Source organism: Pogona vitticeps, chromosome 1, assembly GCF_051106095.1.
Source record: "Pogona vitticeps strain Pit_001003342236 chromosome 1, PviZW2.1, whole genome shotgun sequence".
NCBI classification, from domain to species: Eukaryota; Metazoa; Chordata; class Lepidosauria; order Squamata; family Agamidae; genus Pogona; species Pogona vitticeps.
In genome coordinates this window covers 216,699,567-216,727,257 of record NC_135783.1, presented here as the reverse complement: position 1 = coordinate 216,727,257, position 27,691 = coordinate 216,699,567, and the positions used below count along the sequence as shown (strand labels likewise).

The 27,691-nt window shown below is 40.9% G+C and overlaps 1 protein-coding gene and 1 non-coding gene across 12 annotated transcripts in view; one reads left to right on the top strand and one right to left on the bottom strand.

The window, feature by feature from the left end:
- The window catches only part of LYPD6B (LY6/PLAUR domain containing 6B), a 71,056-nt gene that overhangs the window by 8,931 nt on the left and 34,434 nt on the right, over positions 1-27,691 (top strand). For 2 of the 11 annotated variants that reach the window (XR_013536980.1, XR_013536981.1), the window contains exon 2: positions 18,376-18,471. The exons of 6 other annotated variants lie outside the window; for them this stretch is intronic. The gene's annotated coding sequence lies outside the window, so the exon portion shown is untranslated. Of the gene's footprint in view, positions 1-18,375; positions 18,472-22,631; positions 22,764-27,691 lie in introns of those variants that run through there. 3 more of the 11 variants (XR_013536983.1, XR_013536984.1, XR_013536985.1) reach the window with 2 other exon arrangements.
- Positions 25,790-25,954, bottom strand: LOC140703491 (U1 spliceosomal RNA). The gene has a single exon (XR_012082856.1). It is a non-coding gene; the product is annotated as a U1 spliceosomal RNA (small nuclear RNA).

Below are 27,691 nucleotides of genomic sequence, written 5' to 3'. Positions count from 1 at the left end.
TCATGCTGTTCAGACTTGTAAAATCCTGTCTGTTTGTACTGTAGGAGAAAGCCCCCCCCCCCAAATCTGTGCATGAGGAGGGCTGTTTCCTTGCTAGGTGGATGTCAGACTTGGGCAGAATGCGTTGTTGACTCACTCTTGGGTGAAGGTTCTTTTGTTGTTAAAGGTCCTGCATGGTATGCAGAAGCAAATATTGGATCATGTGATGAATAAGAAAGTATGAAAGGGAGGTCTTCTCAGCCCAACTTACTTTCATGTTCTATAGCCAATATTGGCATTTGCATCTGAATGGGAAAGCGGGTTCCTGTGCTAGGAATGTTACTGCTTCCAGGTGTAATTGCAGATGCCTCTTTAAATAGTAGATTCAGAGGAGTCCCCTCATGATGGTGGAGAAGGAGATTAATGAATGGTTACTATTCCTGTTTTGAGCACACATATATTTTGAGTCAAATGGGCCCTGCCACCTTAATGACTACAGGAGCCAGGAGGAATATTTTTCCTTCTCTGCCCTGTTTCCATTCATATCATAACTGCTGGCTTCTCTTATGTTCTGTCACCTTTTGGTGACATCTTCCTTGGAGTGATTAGGATAATGGAGAATTCCCAGATGGCATTCATTAGTACAGCTTTCCTTAGAGGTGCACCATTAAAAACAGCTGTGTTGTCTCATATCCATATCATTTGCAGTTGGAGTGAACTAAATCTGGTGATCGGCTTATGCTGGATGAGCCCTGCCTCGTGTGTTGATCCTTGGAACACTTCTGATTATTTCTCTCCCCCTTTGAGGTCCAGCTGCTTTCAAGGAATTGTTGTTGTTGTTAAAAAGCACATTACTACAGGAATTGTATGGTATGGTACATCCAGAGCTCTCTGTAAACTAATGGAAAAATATTCTCCCTTTTTGTCACCACTGGCCTCTTGTGAGGGTAAAGCTTTCTTTTAGCTATACAAATCCTGATCTTTCGGCTGATTCTGTCCCCCCCCTTCCTCCAAAGGTTATTTTTACAAAAACCTCCAAAGGTTATTCAGGGTTCCCTTGAGTGCCCTTTAAAGCCTGAAAAATTTCAAATATGGATATTAAAAACTTAAAGAATCCATTTTCAATTTTAGATGCATCAAAGCCGCCTAGAGTGGTCGAAATGACTAGATAGGCGGGGTATAAATACAATAAATAAATAAATAAATAAATAAATAAATAAATAAATAAAATAATGTGTGTATGTGTACATCACTCAGTTGTTTCAAAGAAAAAGCACTAGCACAAGTGTCACTTGAAAAAAGTATGCCCCTTCTTTCTCCCACAGTGAGAAATTACTTCTTCAAAAATCTTTGCCATGAGCTGCTTTAAAAAAATCTATTAACAAACTAGAAGCTGAACTTCTTTAGTCTTATGCAATGTGGCTAGGGGGCAAGGCACTGTGGCCCATAGGTCATAGTGACAAGCCTCAGAATTTTCTGGAAATTATATGATCTGTAGTGTGACACTGTACCACGTGTATGGGATAGTGGGTTAGAGGAATTTAAGGCCGCCAAAGAATATCAGGGATTTTTACAAGCCTGAAGAGAGGAGGTTATGGAAGGGACATGGGATCACATCGAAGAATAAGATCTTGTAAAACTACTACTACTACGGTATCATTTTTCCTCTCGAAGGTGTGAAGTCATTCACACATTATGTAAATAGTAAATAGTCATTCCCTTGGTTGTACTGGGTGGTTCAAGATGTTCTTTAGGCAACCAAGTCAAGAGGACTGTGCATCCATAGTCTTGTAAAAAAGAGAAAATAAATCACTTGACTATTTATATTCTACTTCTGTCTTTTTCCCTTTCCATGAATGTTGAAGACTGCCAGAATACAAATCTACAAAGAAATAAAAACTATAACTCTTCAGGAGTAAGTCCCACTGAGTTAAGTGGGGCTTAGTCCCAGGTTTATTTTATTTATTTTATTTATTTCATTTATACCCCGCCTATCTGGTTGGTTGTAGGAGATAAGTTGTTAAAAAATTATAGAATGATATATACCTGGTGTTTAATACAAAAAGAAGAAGAAGAAGAAGAAGAAGAAGAAGAAGAAGAAGAAGAAGAAGAAGAAGAAGAAGAAGAAGAAGAAGAAGAAGAAGAAGATGATGATGATGATGATGATGATGATGATGATGATGATGATGATAATAATAATAATAATAATAATAATAATAATAATAATAATAATGTGCCATCAAATCAATTTTGGCTTAGGGCAACCTTCTTCCAGGTTCTTCTAGGTAGTGAGTGCTCCATTCTTCTGGAGCAGCCTGGCACTGTGCCACTTGCTCAAAGCTACACTGGCTAGCCCTTCTTCCAGGAGGCATAGTGGAGAATTGAACTCCCAACCTCTTGTTCTGCCTAACTCACTGAGCTATCTAACTAGCTACTTAAAAGATACTTGCTGTTGATAATTGCCACTGTCAAATATTGCCAAAGCCTTAAGCTTGTTTACACTACACATTATACGTTACAAAGAGATTTAACACAAAACTCCTTTTTGCCTGGCAAACAGAATAGTGTTACCGGGTGTGTGTAGGCAGTCTGAGCTCATTATTTCTGCTTGGCATCTTCTCTTTAAGAAATGACCTGTCGGGGTATTGTTTGGTTATTAAACTCTGATCGGACATGCAGAATGGTTAGGTAATACACAGTAAGCAAAAAGCATAGGAAAGTGTTGCCACTGTAAGTGTAACAGCATAATGACTGTATGCAGAAACTCACATTTAAAAATATATATTTGCGGTGGTGGAACAATGTGGTCATAATTGTTCAAGTTTGTTGTTATGAGACATCGTCACCTTCACTTTATGGTGACCTTATGAATAATGAGCAATCTCCAGAATGTTCTGTCTTCAACTGCCCTGCTCAGCAATTACAAACTCAAGCCTGTAGCTTCCTTTAGGGAGTCAGGCCACTTCACGTTTGATCTTCCTCTTTTCCTGCTGCCTTCCATCTTTCTCCACATTATCGTCTTTCCCAGAGAATCCTGTCTTCTCATGATGTGCCTAAAGCAGGATTGCCTCAGTTTTAACATTTTTCCTTCCATGGATAGTTCAGGCTTGATTTGATCTAGGGCTCATTTGCCCGTCTTTCTGGTAGCCCAGAGTATCCTCAGTGCTCTCCTCCAGCACCATATGTTGAATGGACCATTCCCCCCCCTCCCGCTTAGCTTTCTTTATTATGCAGCTTTCACAACTGTATGTGGTGATTGGAAATACAAGAGTGTGGATGATCTTGGTTTTGTTCTCCACTGATACAGCTGTACACTTGATGATCTCTTCTAGTTCCTTCATTGCTGTCCTTCCGAGGCTCAGTCTACTTCTGATTTCTTGCTCCACTCTCCATTTAGATTGATGATTGAACCAAGACAGACAAAATCTCTATTTCAGTTTCTTCATTGTCATCATTAAAAGTTGTGTAGTTCTTCTGTAGTCATGATTTTTGTCTTAATGTTAAACTACGATCCTGCTTTGATACTTTCTTCTTTCACTAAAAGTTGTCATTGCTGCTTTCTGCTAGTAAGATGATGTCGTCTACATATCTTACATTGTTGATGTTTCTTCTGCTCATTTTCACTCCTCCTTCGTCTGAATCCAGTCTGGCTTCCCTGTGACATGTTCTATGTACAGTTTGAACAGATAAGGGGATAAAATTGTCTGACATCTTTGGCTATAAGAAACCATTATGTCTCTCAATGTTTTGTCCTAAGAAGAACTTCTGGTCCACAATACAAGTTACACATCATGACAATCAAGTGCTGAGGATCACTCATTTCTTTCAAACCTTTTTGGTTGCCCAGAATCACATTTTGTGGCAGAATTCAAAGTCCTAGTCCTGCATGGTAGGCTGTTGATGACATTGTCCAAAAAAAGGAGAAGAGCCACCTGTTCCTTATACACTATCTGAAGGTAAGCATGGGTGATAGCTTTATTAGACAACTAAAAATTAAAACATAAGCTAGTCTTCAACCCCTCTTGAGTCTTTATCAGGCTGGGCACATGGTGTTGTGGAATGTTCCAGATTCATGGCCAGATTGTCACTTGACTAGTTAACGTTTCACCATATGTCGTCTACAAGATTTTTTTGCAAATAAAATCAAAAAAAGAATTAAAACAACTGCCTCTGTCAATGCCCTGTGCTCCTTTTTGGTGAGCAAGGATGCTGAGGAATAGAACTAGCATATTATGTTTGCCCATAGCTTGGCCCCATTTGACAAGAAGAACTGGAATTGTCAATAGATTCAGGAAACAGAAGACCCATTAATCCTAATTCTACCTTTTAACCTTAACCTTTCTCTTTATCTTCAATACGCTGTGATTCCCATGGGGTCAGAAGATACACCTGAATTCATTCTGTGCAAGATTTTAAATTTCTTGGATAAGGATTAAAAAGAAATGGTTGTATTTACTTGATTGAACTACAGCTACACTCTAAGTGGCTAGTTTTCTCCTTGGAAAGTATTCTTGCCTGATGAATAGTGTGTGTAGCCTGCAAAATTTACGACAATGAAGAAAATTAAGTATTAAATAGCAGAAATCCTGTTGCTTAGCTCAGTAAGTTGCAGCTATTGTCGGTCCGTTGCATCAGTGAGGATTTAGTGAGTCAACTCCTCCATATGTTCCTTCAGTTCAATAGACCTTCTGTAGTTGTGATTTACTACATGAAGCAACAGGATTTCATCCAATGTGTGTTAGATGGCTATTTTTAGATTATAACCCTATAAGGTCCCACTCTATTGCATTTTAAAGCTGTACATATTTTAGGTTTCCACAAATAGTGTAAAGATATACTGTACGGTATGTCACAGAAGTGAGTAGACCCCCTCACATTTCATGAAAATTTTAGTATATTTTTTCATGTGACAACACTGAAGAAATGACACTTGGCTACAATGTAAAGCAGTGAGTATACAGCTTGTATAATAGTATAAATGTGCTGTCCCCTCAAAATAACGCAACACACAGCCATTAATGTCTAAAGCACTGGCAACAAAAGTGAGTACACCCCTAAGTGATAATGGCCAAATCGGACCCAAATAGCCGTTTTCCCTCCCTGGTGTCATGAGACCTGTTAGTGTCGCAAGTCTCAGGTGTGAAGGGGGAGCAGGTGTTATCGCTGTCACTCTTTTAGACTGGTCACTGGAAGTTCGTCATGGCATCTCATGGTCATGAACTATCTGAGGATCTGAAAAAATGAATTGTTGCTCTACATAAAGATGGCCTAGGCTATAAGAAGATGGCCAAAACCCTGAAACTGAGCTGCAACACAGTGGCCAGGATAATACAGTAGTTTAATAGGACAGGTTCCACTCAGAACAGGCCTCGCCATGGTCAACCAAAGAAGTTGAATGCCCATGCTCAGCGTCATATCCAGAGGTTGGCTTGGGAAATTGATATATGAGTGTTGCCAGCACTGCTGCAGAGGTTGAAGGGGTGGGGTGGGGTGTCAGCCTGGCAGTGCTCAGACCATATGCCGCATACTGTATCAAATTGGTCTCCAGGGCTGTTGTCCCAGAAGGAAGCCTCTTCTAAAGATGATGCACAAGAAAGCCCACATACGGTTTGCTGCAGAAAATCAGACTAAGGACATGGATTTCTTGAACTGTGTCCTGTGGTCCGATGAGACCAAGATAAACCTATTTGGTTTAGATAGTGTCAAGCGTGTTTGGTGGCTAACAGGTGAGGAGTACAAAGACAAGTGTGTCGTGCCTACAGTCAAGCATGGTGGTGGGAGTGTCATGGTCTGGGGTTGCATGAGGGCTGCCGGCACTGGGGAGCTACAGTTCATTGACGGAACCACTGCTTTGCTAAAGAAGCTGAGGGTAAAGGTGAGGGACTGGCCAAGCATGTCTCCAGACCTAAACCCTACTCAGCATCTGTGGAGCATCCTGAAACGGAAGGTGAAGGTGCACAAGGTCTCAAACATCCACCAGTTCTGTGATGTCGTTGTGGAGGAGTGGAAGAGGACTCCAGTAGCAACCTGTGAAGCTCCGGTGAACTCTGTGCCCAAGAGGGTTGGAAAATAATGGTGGCCACGCAAAATATTGACACTTTGTGCCCAATTTGGACATTGTCACTTACGGGTGTCCTGACTTTTGTTGCCAGTGGTTTAGACATTAATGGCTTGTTGTGTTATTTTGAGGGGACGGCACATTTACACTGTTATACAAGCTGTATACTCACTGCTTTACATTGTAGCCAAGTGTCATTTCTTCAGTGTTGTCACATGAAAAGATACACTAAAATATTCATGAAATGTGAGGGGGTGTACTCACTTCTGAAATACAGTGGTGCCCCGCATAGCGAAGTTAATCCGTTCCGGATTAACCCTCGCTATGCGGAATCGTCGCTAAACGGGTAGGGAAAACGTATTGAAACGCATTAAACTTAGTTTAATGCGTTCCAATACCTTGCTTACTTACCCGTTCAGCGAGGATTCCCCTTGCCAGCAGCCATTTTCGCGCCCTCGCTAAGCGAGAGCAGGGCGTGAAAACGGCTGCCGGCAGCCATTTCCGGGCTTCCGGCGGCCAAAATGGCCACCACAATACCCGATCTTCGCAATGCGGGTTTTCCCCATTGCGAAGATCGGGTATGTTTCCGTATAGCGATCCCGAAAAAGGGATCGCTATACGGAAACATCGCTATACGGTGCACTCACTAAGCGAGGCACCACTGTATACTATACTGTAGATGGTTCTGAATTAAATGGGAAATTAAATCCACTGTACATCTCTCTAAATTGGGATGACTGCTCGTTTTATTTGTGGTAGATCAATGGCGGTTGATCAGCTGAGAGTATTTTAGTAACATCATGCCAAGAATAATAGCTAAGGCTCTTTGCTTTGTTCTTAATGTCTGGTTACTTTAAAGATTCACCTATAAGCAAATTACTGTAGCTGTGTATAACATTCTAAAAACGCCTAGTATCAGGATCCCTTTCTCATTTTTTTTCTAGTGTAGAGTCACGGGTTTATGGAGCCAGGCGTCACAGGGTCAGGATACTATAATTCTTTGATTTATAGGGGGTGATTACTCCATCTGTCACTTTCCTTTCTTGTGCCTTCTGAGCATCCTTACATACAAGATCTCAGTAGCTTGCAGGGGAGAGAATCGACTTTTTCCTGCTGCATTATAGTGTAAGCCATTCATGCTGTAATACAAAATATTTGAGGATGGATTGGCCTTGAATGAGTAATTCAGATTCATTACCTTTGCAAAAGACCCACTCCTGGTAGAGATTAACACTTAATAGAACTGGATTTTATTAGTTAAAATTTAATAAGAAACAAAGAATCGTAACAATTGAAAAGAGGATAGAACAGGACTAGTAAGGAGAATACACTCAAAATGAATACTATACCTCAGATTGCATATGTTCTGCAATATCTTATCATATACCTGGGATATATTTTGATAAAATAAATACTGTACTTCAAAAATGTATGTGTGGTTCATATCATGTTACAATTTTTAAGAGGTTGCAGCTTACATTCAGTGAAGGTGGATTTGGTTTTTCTGAGCTCTTATATCATCATCAGGCATGTTTGCTAACCTGTATGAATTACTGAAATTATTATTCACAGCTGAACTATCTACCATGGGCGTTTTGGGAGGCCTCTTGTTTCATGCCCTCTCCAAGTAGATGCTTTTGGGGTCTGCCTGTGTTAAAGAGACTCTACTCCCGCAACAGTTTCTGCAGCAAGAGAACTATGGAGTAACTGTGGAATGTATTGGCATGGCAGTTTTGGTTTAATCCACTATTTTAGCATTTTTCATATGCTAAATTAACAATATGGGGTAACCCAGATTTTAAAATTGGAAAGAAGTCCTTTTTATGAAGGGTGTGGGCAGATAGATCAGTTAACTGGATATGATGGCGAATGTTTGCCCTTTTCTTACTTGAAGGCTAGGTATGATTTGTCAACGTCAGCCAAATGGCAGTATATAGAGCTGTAGCATTTGCTAGTGCCTAAGCATGATTCAGTGGCATTGAGTGCCTCTGAATCGCCTATGTTCTTAGAAGTGCTTATTGATTCAGTTTGGCATAAGAAACTTGCATCGTTTGTCTATAAATGTCTGCTGTCAGTTAATAAAAATAATGCAGAAGATCTTGGGGAAGAATGAAGCAGATAAATGGATCCTGCCATCTTGCCTAACCAGTGGAAGGCAGCATTAGGCAGTATACCTGAGATATCTGTGGATCTTAAGCTATGATTGATCCAGCAAAAAATAATGTTGAGAATATACAGGATGCTACAATGCCTTTTTACAAAAGGTCTACACAAATTGTCTAAATACTGTACTGGTTCTGTGATTCTCCTGATTCATCTTTCAATCATATTCTATGGTCATGTCTAGCCATAGGCTTGTTTCGGGGAGATGTTATTACTTATATTAATTTTATAAAGGACTACTCTTTGATCTTCATTGACACTTATGTAGTTTTTAATTATTTATCTGCTTCTTGGAGAATAATTATTGGCTAGCATAAATGGACTCTTTGTGCCCTTACCCTTGCCAAAAGACTTATTTTACATTACTGGAAAGATAGATGCCCACCTTCACAATCTGTAACTCATTGGACAGAACAAAGAATTATTCTACAGATACTAGAAATTCTGAATATGAAGACTTGATTTTCGAGCTGATGCATTAAACTCTGAATTGGCCCTTATATCAACCCTTTTCAAGTTCCTGATCTCAAAATGCGCTGTGTTTGGACAGTGCCCTATATTAGAATTCATCTCATGTTTAAATATTACTGTTAAATATTACCGTAATTAAAACTTCAAAAGTTCTCAGTTTTAAGAAGTTGCATCACCTGTCGAATTCCTTCTGCGGGACCTAGTAAAACAATATATATCTCATAATTACTTTAATATTAATCTCATCATTAACTTATCTTTGCTGACACAGCAACATTGTTCATTGCTATGTGTGTAAAGCAGGAGAATTAGTCTGGGTGCCCATCTATATTTTTGCTACTGGCCCTCCTTAAAGAAAGATGGTGTCATACCATCACTTTCATGTGGCATAGAAATGTATGTCATTATAACATTCTATAGTCTTGATTTCTACCTACGTGCTTTCAAACTTAGGAGAAGACCCAGGCTGGAAGGAGACCTTGTCACCTACTCCTGGACCTTTCAAGTTAAGGGACATTTCCCTGTTGAACATCTTCTAGACACAAAAGACTTTCTCCTGGTGCAGCCCCTTCCAGTCCTCTGTCATGGAAACTAAAGCCTGCATAATAAATTCAGCATCTTCTTAGAGGTAGAGCTAACAGCACAACCAGACTAAAGGCTTAAGTTCTCATTAGGCCTTGGAAAGCGTCAGGACTATATTAACTCATGGTCAGGCCCCAAGGCTTTCCGGTGTTTCTGGGGCCCCTCTGGCACCTCAGTCTTTCATCCCACTACAGCTGACAGCCTGATCCTGCTACAGTAGGTGTATATGGATGTACACATATGGCGCAGAGTAAAAAGTGTCTTTAGCCATAGGGCACTTCAGCAAATAAAATAAAATAAAGTAAATGGATGGGCCCCTAGTCCCTGTGGGGCCCCTAGGCCTTAGCCTAGTCCGCCTTATGAATAATACAGCCTTGGAAAGCTGCTGCACTGGGGGAATACTTTTTAGCAGGTGTCTTCAGCATGTTGCCCATAGTCCTGACATCCATTGATTTTCCTATTGAGCTCCTGTTCTGTCTGATGCTACTTTGTTTTCACTGATGATTATGATGAATCGATGAGTGCCTCTGCTGTGTCATTCTTTCTTGATCCAAGACAAGAATGGGCAGAATATCTTCATGGAGATATTTTATAGATCATTTTATACACTAGTTATGTAATTTCCTTATGGTATTGTACAAATTGTATGTCTTTCAAAAATACAGTATACAGAATTTCTTCAAATGTTTTAATGTTGTATACTTAATTGTGTATAGTGCAGCTCTTGCACATTGCCACCTAGGACAGTTTTTCTGTCATGCTAGGAGTACATTTGCATGGGAAAACACTAAAGGACCTTGCTGATTGTTTACTGTAGGGAATGCTACTGTGGTTTGTCACCCACGTCCATCCTAGTAAGTAAGAAAGAGGCTGATGGTTACAATATCAGTGAGGGGCTACATGGTTATTGAGGAAAACATAAATGCATACAAACAAAACACAATGGTGTTTCTCTCAGTAGAAGTCCAGCTGTGAACCAAGAAGTAAATTCTTGTGAAACAGATTGAATAATGAGAGAGTAAAAATAGAAGTAGTGATTTTCAGCTCAACATAGTACCTTTTACTTCAGTATTGGGGTAACAGACATTTTTTTGTTCTCCCCTTCACCATTAATCTCCCTTCATGCTTTATCCTAGAATGGCTTCCTCAGTTCACATTGGACAACAACTGCCGTTGTCTCCATTCATCTTGGCAGGCTAACAAACTGAGGGGAAGGCAGGCACTGTTATCCAGTACCTCTAGAGGCATCAGATTGTGAAGGCTGATTTTACTGTTTAATTGTGTTCTTGTATTTTGAGGAGAAAATGGGAGCAGTAACAGCAGGGTGGGGTATTATGACAGCTTTGGGGCTATGTGGTACTAATGATGGCCATATATCTGTCTGTTCTGCATTAAGGTAAGGTACAACAAACACCTGTTAATTTGAGAGATGATCTCTAGTTTGTCTGTTCTGGATGGCTCATGTGTTCCACTTGTTTCCTGTTCCTAGAAATCATTTCCATCTCTCTGGTTCGTTGCACAGTTTGTCTCCAGGACAATTCCATTCGTATTTTGTAATGATTTTACGTGTTGGCAAGAGGCAAGGACTGTGAAACATAGAAGGAGGAAAGGCAGCCAAAAAAGCTCAAAGGTAGTTCTGTTGGCAGAGATTAACTTCCTTTTTCATCTCCACCCAATAGATTGTGGCATTCCATTATGTTATTTAGGGAATTATTATTTTGGTACCTTGGGGAGCTACTTTAGCATTGACTATTTCCTTGTATTCCCTAATTTGAGGGTCTAATCCTTATGGATCTTCTGAGAACTCATGAGCCAAACAGTGGCTGACATCCTGTTGCTTAGGATAAGTCACAACTACAGCAGGCCCATTGAATCAGTGGGAATTTGGTGAATCAACTCCTCCATATGTTCTACTGATTCCAATTAGTCTGCTCTAGTTGTGACTTTTGTGCTAAAGTCACAGTTAGAGTAGGCCCATGTGAATTAAAGGAATTTACAGACAAGTTGACTCACCACATCCAAACTGATTCAATGGGCCTATCTTATTACTGTAACAGGATTCCAGCCTATATGTTATATTGGATCTCCCAATGTTGTCTCTCTGTTTTTAAAACACACCCGCATGGGTTCCCTGCTACAGATTGGTATGTGACCTGAATCCTGTTCAGTTGATAAGAGTTCTTGGTTTTCTTAACACTTTTGGAAGAAAGCAGCTAGCCTTACTCTCCTCTGGCTTCGCTTTGTTCACATCATGACGCAGAAGTCTGAAGAGGGGAATCCTCCTTATGTCTAAACTCTACAAAAGAGCAAGAATCCAGATCAAACTATTCCCTCCATATGCTGCTGTGCCCTTGAGCTTGACTGATGGCCAGAAGCTGGCAGCCTTCACAGCAGATTGTGCTTTGCAGACCTTCCTCTATCTACTGGGAAAAAATTAGACAAAGAGATCCTTCTTAGTAGTAAGTCAGTATTTGTAGAATTCTCTCCCTTGGGTGGTAAGTATGGTGTCCTGTTCTACTGGTTTTTCAATGGACCTTGGAAACCTTTTTATTTCAAGTTGCTTTGTGCCATGCTGCCTTGTATTGTTTTACTGCTGCTATTTTAATGCCCTAGATTTTAGGTTTTACTAACATCTGATACATTGGCTGAAATCCTGTTCCACAATTAGGCAAATGGTGCAGCTTTTTATCTAAAAAATCTAAATCTCTGTAGGTATTATTTTTTTGCACACTGAATTGGGAAATTTCGTATGCACAGATAATGTCTACAGACATTGCTTAGTTTAAGACAATTAACTGTGCGACTATTTCAGCTATTATGTACAGTATTAAGACTTTGATGTAATCCTTATTGAGGGAGGTTATCATGAAAAGCAGCATAAATATCTGTGATATAAAATTAAGTCATGATGTTGTTCTTCATAAAAGGAGTGAGATGGAAAAGACAGATGTCTTTTCTACCATCCTTGTGCATAAAAATATTAGCAACGGTAAATGCATTTTTAGCTGGTTCGCAATGCAGGGAATTTGAAATCGCATGGGCTTGAAACCCAAACCACTGAGGTTATGTTGAGGCTACTTTGTATTTTCTCCATGAAAGCACTTATTATTAGTTAGCTAATAATTATTGTACGGCCAGGTAACTGGGGTTTCTCTTCCATTACTTTGACAAAATGAAAATGTTGGTATGTGCAATTGAGACGTGACTATTTGGGTGTTCAGTTGGAGCAGAAATTTGAGAAGGACACATGATAGATGCCCTAAACTGTAACTTGTCACCTCTTTTGATTTAATTCTTGATTATTCATTCTTCTGAGATAAAAGAATCTTGCACCTTCTGGTAAACCATTTTAAGCAAAGCCTGTTGTCACCATCGTTACAAACAACCCCCAAACACAAACAGTTATGTAGAAATCATTAGGTGCAACCATTAATCAACCAAAAGCAAAGCTAGGTAAAACAAGGGAAGTTATGAGATCAGCCTCACTGTCTATTTGTAGAGGTTTGAGGGGAGCAGGCATGCTTACTGAAATGTAGTCATAAGGGTCTGTGCAGGAAATGGTTGTGGGGTGGATATATAGCTCCCTTTGGAGAACTATTAAATCACTTTCAGTTGTAAGGTTTATCTTAGAAAATGGCTGTCAGTAGAGATCTAGATTTAAATCTAAATTACATCCATAGCCGGAGTTTGACATAGTTAGCTACTTTTTAGATAAATCTAGCCCAATTTTCATCAGATCCTGTTTCTGTGCTTTGTTCATTCCAGTTTTTTTTCCTTTCCTGCCTTCATTCCATATGGCGTTCCTGCATTCTGTATGATCATATACCACATGCCATGAATCTTGTCCTGTGTAAATGTGTTATTGACTCACTATTATCCAGCTGTTATTAGAAGAAAAAACAGGAAAGGTTATAATTAGCTGCATGAGTGGATTCATGAAGAAGGTTGTACATACTTTGGGATTTACTGTTTAAATATGGGTGTCTGATGCTGGCTGCACCTCTTTTTGATGCTGTGCCTAACAAAACATTATGCTCTTCTGACTCTGCTGTTGTAAGAATAGGACGTGCTTATTAAGCACTTTTGTTCCTTATTGTCTTCCACAGAGCTTTAAATAGCAGTTTTGCCACCCAGGATTCTGCTGCCCTATTGGTTAAGCTTGCTTTATGGGAGACTAGAATACATAGACAGAGAATGAGGCAATATCAGGGTCTAAACACGTGGCAGCCATGTTAGTTCTATATGGAGCCCACCTGTTTTGCTTTCCTTCTGCCTGGGGAATAGCAGCTGCAATTGGCATATGCACTGTAAGGAGGCAGGTTCATACCTTTCCAGCAGCATTTTTTATTCTCCGCTCTCTTAATTTCAGGAACCTGGGGCAAAGTCCTATCCTCCCCATTCAGGTTATGGCTCTGAAGTTCGTACACCTTCTAATGACTGCAAAGAAAAGGCTTACATAGTGTCTGCCAAGGGCTTTATGATGTCAGCTGTCATAAAACTGAGGTTTTTTAATTGAAGATTTAGTCCGATTTCTTCCTTTCTCTTTCTCTCACTCTGACTTGTGTTATTGCTGGTCAGATAAAGGCAGTTGTGGTTGACTGTGCTCTATGGTCTGCTGTGTCCAACTCTGATAGTCTCTTGGGGGGGGGGGGAGAAGAAAACGTTGCATAGTGTACTGAAGATTAACAAGTGTATCATGCGTGAGGGGGACACTCCAGGAATCCCCAAGTGGGCCATCTGTCCTTAGCCTGTACTGCCTGGTGGGTCTGACATAGACTTCAGCAGCTGGGCATCAAGAGAGCAACGGAGGTGGGAGAAAGAAGGGTGGGGGTAGGTGAGCCACCCTGGGTGAAGAGGCAGGGATCAGGCCTAGCTGACAGGAGCCTAATGTAAGGGAGCAGAGGAGGGAGGACTCCTCTCCCTCTGTGGGATTCAAGAGAGACAAGAGGGGAGCTGAATCTAGTGTTTTGTGCCCTAGGGGAGGAGGATGTACTGACCCTCCAGAGGTCTGGGTCCAGGTTGAAGTGGCTAAGGGATGAGGTTGCAGAGAGGGTGCACCAGTCTCTGTCCCCCCCCCCATTGATTCCATGGAAACCATGAATACTGGTGGGGCACCCTGGCCCTACTCCAAACCAGTGGAGGTGTCAGAGGAAGAATCAGTAGAAAGAGCACTGAGATGTCAACAGGAAGGGCCTTAGAGGTCCTGGCACTTGTTAGTACGCAGCAATACAATATAAGCCCTCCCTAAAAGGGAATTAGTTGGCTTGGGACTCTCTGGAAGCACCAACTACAGCCTGTGAGCAACCCAAACTCAGTTAGCAGAACTCAGGTTCAGGCAGAGGCAGGACTTCCATAGGTCTTTGGGGTATCTAATAAGAAGCATTCTAGCCTGGGCAAATGTGTTTTTTTTTTCAATCTTGTTTGTCTTCAAGACATACAGTAAGTTGTTTGTTGTTTATATTATCTTGTATTGCTGTGGTGCCACATAAATGGCAGTTTTAGCTATAATCTTTAAAAATGTTTTTGAGAGCAGAAATGCACATGGTGACAGCAAAAATATGTGCTTGTCTGCGTCACATCAAGCACCATAAAGCTGAGACAGATTGAAAACTTTGTCACTCAACTTAGTCCTTTTCTTGGGCATTCTTCGCCAAGTTGGACTGCAGGAATGGCAGGTGCCACAAAGTAAGTTTTGGCATGTCCTCTCAAGAGCAGCACCGTACAACAAGCTACTTTTGAAATTACAGGCTCTTTGAAATCTAATTTTCAGAGTTGCTGCTCAGTGAGTGTGTGTAGACACATAACATATACATCTATACCTGTTGGAGTAAAGTATATACCCATACTGAATGGTAAAAATAGGTGGCTACCAGCCATGCAAAATGCCTTTGCCTGAAATAGCCATCAGTTCACCTGTGGCTTGCTTTTGTTGCCTCCATCGAGCCTTCATACATTCCAAAATATGACTCCAGCCACAATCTTAACTAGCTTGATAACACTATGTTTTGCAGAATGGAAAGTGCACACTGTCAAAATAAATATCAGTGCAGGCGTACATGCTGTAGCATCTTGGTCTCAACAGGGGTGATGATGAAGAGTCTTGACGGACCATAAACACCAACAGTAGTTTCTATCCACATGTTAAGTAACTGCTGAGTTCAGCTGAACTGCAGCTGAGAGTTACAACAGGTAGCCTTTTTTTGAACCTTTGTATATACTTAATTCCTGCTTTTTAATGGATTTTATCTTCCTCCTTTTGGGATAATTATCCTCCCAAGAGGTGTCTGCCCTGCAATTCAGGATATTTCATGCTTGGGACGGATTCAGGTTCACAAAAGGTTTTGTCACAATAAATCTTTTAGTCTTTAAGGAGTCACAAGATTCTTAGGTTTTTTTTAAACATTTTTTGAAGGCTCCCCTCCACCTGGAAAGTTAGCTTTTTGTGGATGAGTTCCACAAATGTTTGTCTGTGTTTGTTTCTGTTTCATACTCTGTGATTGCAGGTATGTTTGGCAAAACTTTAGTATGAAACAGGAACATTCTGGCATGTAACTGGCATTCCCATGAGTATGAATTGTCGGTCCAAATCTCTACAAAAGAGATTTTAGTAGAGAGCATGAAAATGGGTGTAGCAGACAAAAACAACAGCAGCAATAAAAGGAGAGTTTGCTACTCAAAGTGGCAGCATGTCAAAGAGGGAATGCTTGCCAAAAGCCCAAAACAGTGGAATGTATTTTATCCTGCAAGGTTTATTTAATTTATTATCTATTAAAAGGTCTTGCTATACATTCTCAGTGCACTGTACAATATATCTATTATACGTAAATATAGCTGCTACTCAGAAATTGTGTAAATATATACAATTTGAGATATGCACAAACCGTGGTTCAGTGGTTTGGCCTGGTTCAGTGTGATGCCCACACAGCTGTTCTGCAGACACCACATGTTACCTCTCCCCGCCCTCCTCTAGGCAATCAGCCTCTCACTACCTGCAGTGGAGACTTTCCTGCCCCACATCCTCAACTGAGTGTGCAATTGTCCAAGGAAGTGGAAGGGGGAAGCACACTGCTGCCAGTGAGTGGGTGATTGCCCCAGGAGGTGGAGGAGGGACGTATGCTCCTGCTACTGTGAGGAGGCAGTAGCCCAGAGGAGGTGGGGGAGGGAAGTGTGCAGTGCCTGTGGAACAGCTGTGTGGGCACTGAACCAAACTGGGCTGAAGCGCAGTTCGTGTCCATCTCTATGTGCAGTGCCTGTAATCTGCATGAATGTTCTTGTCGCAAAAATACTTGAGTTGTTGTTTAGTTGTTAAGTCATGTCCGACTCTTCGTGACCCCAAGGACCAGAGCGTGCCAGGCCCTCCTGTCTTCCACTGCCTCCTGGAGTTTCATCACATTCATGTTGGCAGCTTTGATGACACTGTGATCCAACAGTGGTAGCATTCTGGAGGCAGATTGGAGGATGCCTAGAATTCAGTGGCTCCAAAGCTCCCCCCCCTCTCTGTTCCCCAGAATGAGGGAGAGAACATCATTGCCACTCAGGCAGGCATACCTTTCTCCTTCACCATCCCCCAGAGGGTCACAATGAGTTGGAGAATACGAAGAGAGAAAATAACAAGAAAAGTAAGGGGAAAGACAATAAAATGCTGTCCCTACATCTGTCCTTCCTCCTGACAGGCGCTTTAATGGTTTACTCATCATAACTTCTGTCTGTCCTCTGCAGTATTACTCTGCCCATGTGACAAGTATTGGCCTGGGCAGTGAATGCAGAAAAGGTCCTTGGCAGGATGAATTGGGAGTTATTTCCCAAAACATATCATCATCTTAGAATCAATTATGTTTTTCATATACACTTTTTGGGGGGGAAGAAATGGGAATTTGTGCCCCACAGCCCTTACCATCACTACAATACATTGAGATAAAAATCCCCATTTTTGTATAAAAACATGGTATGCCACAGGCTCACACCTTCCCCCGCCCCAAGAAGACTCATCTTCCTGAAAATGTCCTGCAGATTTATTTCTTTAAAGTTGTGCAGTTGTCCTCTAAACCAGTGGTCCCCAACCTTGGGCCTCCAGATGTTCCTGGACTTCAACTCCCAGAAATCCTAGCCAGCAGAGGTGGTGGTGAAGGCTTCTGGGAGTTGTAGTCCAAGAACATCTGGAGGTCCAAGGTTGGGGACCACTGCTCTAAACTAAGTCACATCCTCCCTCCAAGCCTTGCTTTAGTATGAAGAGTGACACTAACCGCTGGTGGAGTGCAGTGTGCAATGAGATCTGGGGTGGGTGTATGGGGGGTAGCACTGGCCCATGGGTCAATGACACTTTCTGCTCTCTTGATAGATGCCAGAGAGAGGTTGTTGTGACTTTATACTGGGATTCTACATAGCTTCATGCCTCCACAGTCATACTTAGAAATAAAACCTCTATTTAATCTCCCAGTGATCAGTTACAAAATACAGCAGCCAATCTGCAAAATATGAGAAGCAAAAAAAGCTATCCTAGTACAAATGGATAGTTTTTAACAGTTAAGTTGCTCTTCTTGGCTAGTTTTTGCCCTTGGTCTCACATAGTTTGGTCAGGAACACCATTTCAAGCCTTTTGATCTCTACCTATAATCTTCCTCTCTTCCAAATGAGCTAATGGTAGGATCAAGGAAACAGTGTGGGATTGGGGAAATGGCACAGGAACAAAGTGCTTATTATCCTTTGTCCGGCATCACTTCTTAAGTTAAATTAGTAGACCTTTGAAGTCCAACTTCGTGCCAAGGGGGGCTAATCTAACACTATTTCTGTTATCCTTTCAACAGCAGGAAAAGCTTTTATTTAGACAGGCGTCAGGCATTGGGGCTGATTTCCTCTAGGCTGGAGTAGGTTTTAACATAGTTGGGTGCTGTTGTTCTGCATTTATTTACTGATGGGTTTTTATTTGAGTATGTTTTAACCACAATTTCACCATTTTACTGATACCTTATACTTGCATTTTGAGCACCATGTATGTGCGATATGAATTTTAATCAATAAATCTATAGCAGACATGACTGATGGATAATTCGACCCTAAGAATTCTGGTACATTATCTACAACTGCTTGTTCATCAGCTTTCTATCCATATTTTTCTTTTCCAGTGTAGATGGCAGTTGTGTGACCAGAGAGCAAAAAAATACAACAGTTTTTCTTAATCTGCCATCTCAAGAGTGGGATACTTGAGAATGTATGTGAAGGTATGTTATTGTTTGCATGACATCTGCAGTAAATGTTTAATTGAGCAAACGTATTGGCAGTACAGTATCAAAGACAGTTCTCCACTGCAGCCTACTAGTGTTGCTAATATATTGCTATTACAGATGATGTAAGATTAGAGTAGGGAGCATAGATACTATCACAGGAAGGAAAATGCTATAAGGTATCTTACTGAAGCTGCTGTGCTAGCTGAGTTTACTTGTTCCTGAAATGCAGAAGGAACTGTTTCTTCCTTTTGAGAACAAAAACAGAAAATTTAAATAAATCAGGGGAGCGGGAAGGGAAAGACCAAGGTTGTTTGAAAATGCAAGGTTGTTTCACTCAGTCTGTTTTTTCTCCTGAGGGTTTGCTTTTGGACAAAGAAACCATGGGCTAGCCATATGATGCTATTCCCCACTCTCCTTTCCTTCTTATCCTCACCTCTTGTAATGCTGGGACAAGGATGGGGAACAAACAGCACATCCCAGCAATGAGGTTTTGAAAATGGAGCCTTCTTAGCTTCTTGTTGAGGCTTTCAGAAGCCTCCACTGCAGCAAAGAAGGATGTTGGGGTGGGTGGGTGTTGGTGGGGACATTTCCTGAGTGTTATCCGCTGGTGCTAAACAGCTGGAAAATTCATCTGTATCCCAAGCCTTCTTTAATCTGTGGTGTCTATCCTTGTGATTGGCACCTGAGCAGGTGGTTAACACTCCCCATGGAAATAGGTGTCTGTGGGGATTTGCAAAAACAGATGCTCTGTAAAGCAAGGTAAAGGTAAAGGTTCCCCTTGACATTTAGTCCAGTCGTGTCCGACTCTAGGGCGCGATGCTCATCCCCGTTTCCAAGCCGTAGAGCCAGCGTTTGTCCGAAGACAGTTTCTGTGGTCACGTGGCCAGCACAACTAGACAAGGAATGCCGTTACCTTCCCACCGAGGTGGTACAGTGGGGTCTCTACTTAAGAACTTAATCCGTATTGGAAGGTGGTTCTCAAGTTGAAAAGTTCTTATGTTGAATCTGCATTTCCCATAGGAATGCATTGAAAACCATTTAATCCGTATCTGCTCTTTTCCGTCCATAGAAACTACAGTGGAACCTCTACTTAAGAACTTAATCTGTTTTGGAATGGTGTTCTTAAGTTGAAACGTTCTTAAGTTGAAGCAAAATTTCCCATAGGAATGGACTGAAAACCAATTAATCCGTTCTGGCTGTTTTTTTGTTATGTAGAGGTGCGTTCGTACATTGAAGCATTAGTTCCTATGGGACTAAGCTGGTTAATACGTACTCTACCACTAGGGGGAGAATTTTTTTTAAACCTAAGATGACCTAAGGTTAAAAAAAGAGCAGGAAAGGTTTTTTTTCCTGTTCTTATCTTGGATTTCTGTTCTCAAGTAGAAGCAAAATTTAGCAAATGGAGCTGTTCTTAAGTTGGATTGTTCTTAAGTAGAGACGTTCTTAAGTAGAGACCCCACTGTACCTATTTATCTACTCACATTTTTACATACTTTTGAACCGCTAGGTTGGCAGGAGCTGGGACAAGTGACGGGAGCTCACTCCGTCACATGGATTCGATCTTATGACTGCTGCTCTTCTGACCTTGCAGCACAGAGGCTTCTGCAGTTTAACTCGCAGCGCCACCACATCCCTCTGTAAAGTACCTGAATCCATATTCAAACTGTAAGGTTTTAACATCACAGAAAAACCCTATTTACTTTTGCCCAACTGCCAAGCATTGGTGATTTTATTCTCATTTTTTGTCCTAGTGCATTTCTAGTAAGTCACCCTGGTTTCTAAGCCTGAATGGTTCAACCTGTCATGGTACTCTGATCAGCAACTTAGAGAATCTCCTAGATTTCCAAAATAGGTTTAAACAGAATTGGCTTTGGCAGTGTATTCATTTCCTGCAGTGTATTCATTTCCTGCAACACAAAGACCAACTATGTATCTGACATGCAAGGGCAGTTCCTTGAGGCTACAGTTATAATGGCATTCTGATAATTTACAGAGAGCAAATAAATCATTCTCTCTGCCTGAAATGTATGTACCACACCACCTATTAATGTGGTTTTCCTGTATTTTGATCACCTCACCATGGAACATCTCAAACAAAAGTAAATTGTTTGATCATGTTTCATGCTATTTTATGCTAATTTTCCTGGTTTCTGTTTTCTTTATTGCTGTCCATCCACCCGGCCATCATAATAGTACTTATTTATTTCCATAAACACATCTTCATGAATCCAGAAAGGATGATAACTATGTGACCCACAATTAGAGCACACCCTTCTACAGTAGATGTCTCTCTTGCCACCCCAACTGCTACTATTCACAATTCCTGAGAAAAGGCAGTGATGGTTAAACTTGTGTAAATTCAAAGTACAGTGGTGCCTCGCAAGACGATGTTAATTCGTTCCGCGAAAATCGCTGTCTTTTGAAAACATCGTTTTGCGACATGCAGTTCCACATTGGAATGCATTGAAATCCATTTAATGCATTCCAATGGGGGAAATCGTTGTCTTGTGAAAATCGCTCATAGAGAAGCACAGACCCAGCTGTCAAAATCGCTGTCTTGCAAAAAAAATGTCCCTAAAAAAACCATTTTGCAAAGTGCGGACTCAGCTGTCAAAATCGTCTTGCGAAAAAACGGTCCCCCTCCCAAAAAAAAACCGTCTTGCGAAGCACGGACTGAAACATCGTCTAGCGGAAATCGCCCATAGGGAAAACCATTTTGTGAAGCGCTATAGCGATTGCAAAAACCCATTGTCTTGCGAATAAACCGTTTTGTGAGGTAATTGTCTAGCGAGGCACCACTGTATAGCTAGGCTCTTTGGCAGTTCTGATAGACACACATTATTGGTTTTTATCTTTAGTCTTTCTCTGAATTTTGCACTGGCATGCTGTTCTTAAAAAGGTATCATAAGTGTGTTGAGAAATTCCTGAGAGGAAATAAGTTCACAACTATGACCACTATCCTAACTCCAGCTGCAGAAATACTCATGACAATCTGACTGATCATGTGAGCCAACCTCATCATATTGCCATGGCAGTTTTTACAGTTGGAGTTCTGTGTATGTAAATCTTGAAGTGGGCACTGTGCACTTAACACACTGTCCCTGTATGTTTAAGTGCAGTTTCTTAAAGAGTAACTGGATTCACAAATATTTTGGAATAGCCAATGTTAATAATTCTAACAGTAAGTTATAATTAGCTTGCTCTGTCTTATCCTCTCTGACTTTTGACCAGAGCATTCATGTTCCTGACCCCTGGCCATGTGACCAGCATGGTGGATTTCTGTCTCCTAGCATGGTTGAGATTGCAATTACTTTCTTTTATACTTCTGATTGTAAATGAAAATTGCAACTGTAACTAAAGATCCTTTTTTTTTTTCCTACTTAAGATTCTAGCATATACCAAAGAGTGTATGTGATGAGACTGGGCTGATCACTCTATGTTTCTTGCTCTGCTAACTAAAAGAACAAAGATAATAACTTGCATTCTTTGCACAGCAAAGATATCCTAGAAACTGATATGACCACTTCATACTTCATAAACCTTTAAAGTATTTCCATGTAGGTGATGATTGCAGAAAATTCACCTCTAGACAGTAACATGTAATAACCTGAATTCTAGCACCATATTTATCGTTGGTTGTGTGCACAGGAAGTTATCTTCGTGAAGGATCATTATGTTCATTTATGTGTACCTTTAGGGAAATGCTCTAGATAATACACATTTTTTACTGTGAAGTGCAGAGTGATCTTTGTCATAGAGTGACCTCTTTCTGCGTGTTCAGGGGTTTGCTTGGATCAAACAATTTGCATCCATGCTTAACCGGTTAGGCTGTGCACCATCTTGTCCGTGTTTACTTTCTCCCTTGTCTGCAAATACTAACCAATGGAGCATTTTTCAAAGAGACCTGAATGCTGTTTTTGTTGCTGCCTTTAGTACCTTGATTTTCTGTAATTCAATCTGGCTCTCTGGGATCTCCATTCTTTCTGCTGCTGAACTGCTGCTTTGATGGGCAAAGCTTCTAGTTACCAAATTCCCCATGACCTTCACTGAGATGTGAATGGCTATTTAGCTTTCTCTTTCTCTCTCCCCCCCCCCCTTGTCTGGAATGACAGAATGTTGAGACTGTTACAGGAGCTCAGCCTTCCATGGCTGCAGCTTTACTTTACCAAAGCTTCTCAGATGCCAGAAAGTTGCAGGCAAGGGGACAAAGAAAGATCAATTAATAGGTGCAGGGTTCCAGCTGCAGCAAGAAGAAGAGAGTCCCGTGGATCTGAAATGAAGAACAAGTAAGTAGCAGTGACAGCGGTTGGTGGGCTGCCATTGATGTGACAACAGAGGAAAGTAGGGGTGACTGCTATGCACCCAACACGTTTCTGGGCCAGATGGAGGTAGATAGGTGTGAGCCACCAGGATGTGTGCTCAGGAGAGCTGTACTCTGGTATTTCTCTGGTCAGCTCTGAGAAATGATGCCAGAGGGCCTCGAAGCACAATGCTTTAAATATTTCTCAGGCCAGCTCTGAAAATCCTGGTTGGCAGCTATGAAATGATTTTTTGGCCATGAAGTTGAATTAGCCTACCTTCTTGCTCTGTGGTTATGTACTCATTTGCCAAACGTGATTATTAAAAATTTAGTTTTTCATGTAACAGGAATGAACTTCTGTCAAGCTTATTTGCAACGTGATAAATACTTTAGTAATCTATGAAACAACCCAGTTTTCCCAGTGACATAAATGATTTGCTGAATGCCATTCTTTCTATATATTGCATCAGTTATATTATTCCTCTCCACTTTTTCAGTGTATTCCAATTAAAAATCCCTTACTGAGACGCGGGAATGATAGCAATTCCCTCTCCTCGATGTCCTCCCCTTGCAATCTTCCCCAAAATGAATACCTTTTCCCAGTATTAGGAGTCCACTCATCTGTAAGGTTAAATGGAATTAATTTGGGGGTATTTCTTCTTAATTTGTTTTAGAGTGCTGTTCAACTTAAATTAATTTGGGTGGGGAATGGGAAACAACTGTGGTGCACATTTGAGACAGTGTGTAGTGTGAGCATACAGAATGCTGATTGGGAAGAGAGCCCAGTACTACTGTTTCTCAGGCAGTATTGTTTATCACTTCAGAGCTTCGAATCCAGACTGCTCAGAACATGTTCTCTGCTTTTGAATGTCTCTTGCTTTCCTTGCTATGTGTTGTGCCTTCATCACTAGGGCATGCATCTGTCTGCTCTGTGTGAAAATGTTTCCAGTGCCAGCCACCTGCCATAAATGTGTGCCTGTCTTTGTAAATGATCTCACTCACCTTTTGGAAGTGCATCTTTTATTTAATGAATAATTCATCTGTACTTGAAGTGCCGCACTCAGCTCCTTAGCAGATGTTCTGAGCATAACCACTCAAAAGTTTAAAATACCAGTTTGTCTTGAAACCAGCTCTACCCGTTTAGTATTCTTGGCCTTCCTCCTTCTGTCAGAAATTCACAGTTCTTTACAGATGTTTAAGCTGGGAAGAATCACATAATAAACATTAGTTTCTTCTTTAGAATAGGCCCTTTGTTTTCTCCATTCATCAACAATGATTAATATGTTTTCACAAATGCTTGAATATGTTTTCATTTCGGTAGTTGTTGCTCCAATTTTCCTCTTTGTTCGAGTTCCTTTAAGAGACACTTAGCATTAAATCAGTTGTTCTTAGCAAAACTGAAAATGGGAAACATAGTAAATGGTATGACAGCTGTATGTATGACATCTCTAATTAGAAATAAGTCCTGCTGAGTTCATTGAGACTTACTTGCAGGTTATAGAATTGCAGTCTCAACAGAACTGATTATAAAAGAAGGTAGATCATCAGATATTCAGAAAGTATACTACTACTACTACTACTACTACTACTACTACTACTAATAATAATAATAATAATAATAATACTAATAATACTAATACTAATACTAATACTAATACTAATACTAATACTAATAATAATAATAATAATAATAATAATAATAATAATAATAATAATAATAATAATAATAATAATAATAATAATAATAATTTATTGTCATTGTAAGTATATACACAGTATACCCATACAACGAAATTCACAGACACCCAGAGACCAGACACATGCACAAACATAAAATTCCCCAAACACTCCCCACCCACTAAAAGTCCCCCACTAAAAATACAAACATCTACACCGCAGGCCAAGTAACACAGTCCAACTAATTATTCACTACTGGTGGTCTTTAAGCTCATTATTAATTGCAATTATAGCTCTGGGATAAAAACTATTGAGAAAATGTGTGGTCCGAGTCTTAATTGTTCTATATCTTCTGCCAGATGGTAACAGTTCAAAAAAGTTATAAGCAGGACGGGAAGAGTCTCTCAGGATGCTGTGTGACTTCCTCAGACAGCGGGATGTGAAGATGTCATCCAGGGTTGGTAGCTGGAGCCCGATGATATTCTGGGCAATTTTAATGGTTCTCTGTAGAGCTTTTTTGTCCGCTACAGAGCTACTCCCAAACCATGCCAGAATGTCATAGGTTAGGACACTCTCAATGGTGCTACGATAGTATGACAGAAGTAAATGCTGAGATAAATTTAACTTGCCGAGCATTCTCAGGAAATACAGCCTCTTCTGTGCCTTCTTCATTAGCATGTTGGCATTTAGAGTCCATGAGAGGTCCTCTGAGATATACAGTACTATTTGTAAATTGAAATGTAGGTTACAAGGTATGCAGCTAGTATATCCCTTTTTCTGCTATAGTTTTTTGTTTGCCTCTCATTTTGTATACCTCTAAGTTTAAAAAAAGGAAATGACAATTATATACAGTGGTGCCTTGCAAGACAATTGCCTCGCAAAATGATGAATTCGCTAGACAATGACTTTTTTTGAGCAATGTTATGCTTCCCAAAAGAATTGTTCCTATGGGCAATTTTCACTGGACGATGCTTAGGTCCTTGCCTTGCAAGACAGTTTTTCCCCCAACCCTGTTTTGCAAGACAGTTCCCCCCCCCATTGGAACACATTAATTACATAAGACCTACATTTTTATCCCAAAAAAGTGGGGGAGAAAGTGTATGCTGCTGGCTTTCCACAGTCGGTCTCCTGGAAAAACACCAACATATACTTCCCCCCTACTTTTTTGTAATAAAAAAGTAGATCTTATGTAATTAATGTACTCTAATTGGGGGAAAAGCCATCTTGCAAAGCATTGCCAAAGGGGCTATGGTTGCAAATTTAAATGATAGAGAATAGTGGGAATAGCAAGGAACCAAAAGGTAAAGAGATTGTTAAAAAACAACAACAAAAAAACAGGGAAATCATAAATGTAACTGCTCACTAACACAAATTATGCAGATGAGCTCCCCACATCTGGGGAAATCACAAGAATCAGCAGCACACCCAAAGTGTAATGGATAAGCCTTCCCTTAAGAAAACCACTTTTATGACATGGTATTTCCCCTGCAAGTTATGAGTTAGAATGCCCCTTGCCTCTCCTACCCCATTCTGTCCCCTAACCCCCCAAGTCATGGGGACCCCCAGGCTGCACCTCCCACTCAGTACAAGGCTGCACAGCCCCAGTCCTGCCAGAGGCCAAGAGAACTCAGTGTTTTGGGGTGCCCTGCGGGACCCCCATCAAGGGCTAAGTGTTCCTCCCACAATCCTCTAGTGCACAGGTATTAGCATAAAGTAGCTAGGTGTTCCACCCACAATTAGCATAAGGTATTAGCATATGCTAATGAGACCAAATTGCTAACATGCGCTGGATTATGGAGAAAACCAGAGAGTTCCAGAAAAACATCTACTTCTGTCCACAGCCTTTGACTGTGTGGACCACAGCAAACTATGGGAAGTCCTTAAAGAAATGGGAGTGCCTGACCACCTTATCTATCTCCTGAGAAACCTATACGAGGGACAGAAAGCAACAGTTAGAACTGGATCTGGAACAACTGATTGGTTCAAAATTGGGAAAGGAGTACGACAAGGCTGTATATTGTCTCCCTGCTTATTTAACTTATATGCAGAATACATCATGTGAAAGGCTGGACTGGAGGAATCCCAAGCCGGAATTAAGATTGCCAGAAGAAATATCAGCAACCTCAGATATGCAGATGATACCACTCTGATGGCAGAAAGTGAGGAGGAATTAAAGAACCTCTTAATGAGGGTGAAAGAGTAGAGTGCAAAAACCGGTCTGAAGCTCAACATCAAAAAAACTAAGATCATGGCCACTGGTCCCATCACCTCCTGGCAAATAGAAGGGGAAGATATGGAGTCAGTGACAGATTTTACTTTATTGGGCTCCATGATCATTGCAGATGGAGACAGCAGCCCCGAAATTAAAAGACGCCTGCTTCTTGGGAGGAAAGTGATGACAAATCTTGACAGCATCTTAAAAAGCAGAGACATCACCTTGCCAACAAAAGTCCGCATAGCTAAAGCTGTGGTTTTCCCTGTTCGGAAGTGAGAGTTGGACCATAAAGAAAGCTGACCGCCGAAGAATTGATGCTTTTGAACTGTGGTGCTAGAGGAGGATCTTGAGAGTCCCCTGGACTGCAGGGAGAACAAACCTATCTATTCTGAAGGAAATCAATCCTGAGTGCTCACTGGAAGGACAGATCCTGAAGCTGAGGCTCCAATACTTTGGCCATCTCATGAGAAGAGAAGACTCCTTGGAAAAAACCTTGATGTTAGGAAAGTGTGAAGGCAAGAGGAGAAGGGGACGACAGAGGATGAGATGGCTGGACAGTGTCTGCGAAGCAACCAACATGAATCTGACCCAACTCCGGGAGGCAGTGGAAGATAGGAGGGCCTGGCGTGCTCTGATCCATGGGGTCACGAAGAGTCGGACACGACTGAACGACTAAACGAATGAACAAGCCCTCTTTGTAGGTCACAGCCAGCACTCTAACTTGCGCCCCTGATCAGGAGATTGACTGCAGCATTTTGGATTCTCTTTTGGAGAGTCTTTTTGACATTCTTTTTAAAATTGTGATTTTTTTATTTAATTTTTTTAATATATAGAAAAATAAGACAACTAAAGAGAATCTGCATATACACTTAGCGTGCTCACCCTCACTGGGACCTAAGGATGTAATCTAGTCCTTTCTTTTACGGAGCCCTCTTCCCCTTCCAAAAATACTGTACATTGACTCTTGCAAAGGTACAGTCTTTCCCCATTGTTAATACAAAGTTGATAAATTCCCCTCATAG